Genomic DNA, 2,750 nt, shown 5'->3' on the forward strand with positions numbered 1-2,750 from the left:
TTTTACAACTGTATTTAGATCAGTTTATCGTATTCTTCATTGATGACATTCTGGTATACTCTAAGTTCGAAGATGACCATGATGAGCATCTTAGAGTAGTTCTTCAGATACTTCGAGAGAAACAGCTCTATGCTAATTTGAGCAAGTGAGAATTCTAGTTAAGGGAGGTAACATTTTTGGGACATGTAGTTTCTATTGAAGGGTTCCAAGTTGATCCTAGAAAGATTGAGGTTGTACTTGATTGCAAATGGCCTAAGAATGTTTCGAAGATCTGCAGTTTTTTGGGCCTTGTGGGTTATTATCGAAGGTTTGTCAAAGGGTTCTCGTTAATTGTAGCTCCTTTAACTAAGCTTTTGTGTAAGAACGCTCCTTTTTCTAGACTAATGAGAAACAATCGAGCTTTGAGAAGATCAAGTCTATTTTAACTCCGGCTCCTGTTCTGATACAACCTGAATCTTGTAAAGAGTTTGTGGTTTATAGTGATGCATTGCATGTCGGTTTGGGATATGTTCTAATACAAGATGGTAGGGCCGTGGCTTATACGTCCCGACAGCTTAAGTCACATAAGCATGTGTGACATGTTAATTTTGATATACTTGTTTTCTATTTGTATTTGGTTTTGAGGCAGGATATGCTTAAGTGGAGGAAGTATTCTGTATGAGGCAACACCTCGCCAATTATACTGGCAGCATGGCTACGATTATTCTGATAAGTGTCGTACGGACACAATGTGGTGTGTAGGGCTAGATGGGTGTTTCATATCCCACGTGGTGTGTTGGGATGGTCGGAGTTGGTGTGTAGAGGATGGGGGTAGGACTTTGTATTTTTGTTTCTTTATGATTCTGTTGATAATCTGATTCTGTAAAGGATATATGCCTGTATTTGTTCTGTTCTATTGTATGAAAGAATCTCAATTTATGTTTCCGTTGAGTTACACACTGAATTTTAAAACTCACTTTCTATTTGTTTGTTCTGTTTAGGTAATCCTCAAGCTTAGGCGGGTTGGTGCGACGGAGACTCAATTATGACCACATGTCCGTAAATTTCTTATACTTTAAAAGTTTACTTAAATTTCTAGTTTTTGAGAGTTTTGCAGTTTTGGGACTCTTTGGACTTTTGGGTTTTATTTTTGGATTTGGTTTAGATTTGAGATTGCTTGTGACTTTCAACAAAAACAATTTACAAAACAACTGTTTTATGCGACCTAACGTTGTTGAGAAAATAGACTAGGTTTTCAAAATATAATGACTTGTAAAACTTCCGCTGCAATTTATTGTTTTGTTTGAAAGAGCAAACAATCGATGGTTTTATTAATGAACATAATGACAGATTCATTAAAATAAAAAGGTACGATGTTTTTCAAGGAAAAAGTGGATTTCTAATTTTTTCTTCGTAACATCTCCAGATTCGGCCATAACATCTAGGCCGGGTTTTGGGTGTTACACATTTTTTTTATAACTTTTATAGGTTTTGGGTCATGAGAGCTTGATTTAGCAATCCCATGTACCAATTTTTAAAATTGTTAAAGTTTAATAAAGTTGTCTTGATTGATTTCTTAAAGAACTAGGCTTGAAATTGATAGATTTTAAGCTTAGAATATGAAAAGGACTAGATTGTAAAGTTAATTTAGCTTGTTTGTTAGCTTTGTTACATTAGGGACCAAATTGAAAAAATGTAAAATTTTTCATGAAAATATATTAGAAATAAAAAATAAAAGGTCCCTAACGAGAATTTTAATCTGATGTTAGGAATCGAAAGATATGCTGTAACACCCATAACTCGATCCGGTCATCGGATACGAGTTACAAAATACTACAGTCATAACCAAAGTAGAACACATTCAATTCATATTGAATATCTCAAATAAACATAGAATACTTCATAAATGCATAATTATTACTCAAATTTAACAAAATCATCCAAACATAGTCGATTCAATTTAGTATTAACAAATGCGTCATTTCATAGATCATATACGGGCTTATGTATGCTCCAATACCATCCAAAATTTAACTAAGACTAATTTGCAACATTTTCAAAATTTCAGTTCAATTATAAATAAAAACAATTCAGAGTTCAATTTAATCATCATAAATCAATAGTCAATCATTATTCATAGCATATATGTGAAAACAAAACTTAATTCGGTTCCACGGGACCTTAAAATTAGTTTGGAAATAAACAGGGACTAATAAAAAAATATGGTAAAAACTGAAAACAGGGGTCACAAGGCCGTGTGGTCAGGCCGTGTGAAAGAGACCAGCCCATGTGGCTATTCCACATGCCCGTGTCCTCAGACAGTGTACAATTCAAAATAGGGTAACATGGTCGTGTCTCTAGGCCATGTAACAAACTAAACTCGTGTGAAAAATTCTGCAACTAAAATTTATAAGACACACGATCATGTGGCAAACCGTGTATAATCAAAATGACTTCAAGAAAAAGTGATTTCAATCACCATTTCCTAGGTATCAAACCAAACCAGTTTCACCTATTCAAAACACATTCAAACATGTCAAAAACATACCTAAAACATTCAACCTAATTGCCTAACCAATGTACCCTCATTGGTACCACAATTAAAAATTTAGAATCCAATTCACATACATCATTTCCCAAATCACAAAACATGTATCTATCAAGCATTTCATAACCTTAAACCACAATCAAAACCAAACTTGCAAAGTCATGAATCTTACCACTTATATGCATATGGTCAAAACTTACCAAAAGAGCGAAATAAACACAAC

Source organism: Gossypium raimondii, chromosome 8, assembly GCF_025698545.1.
Source record: "Gossypium raimondii isolate GPD5lz chromosome 8, ASM2569854v1, whole genome shotgun sequence".
Classification (NCBI taxonomy): domain Eukaryota; kingdom Viridiplantae; phylum Streptophyta; class Magnoliopsida; order Malvales; family Malvaceae; genus Gossypium; species Gossypium raimondii.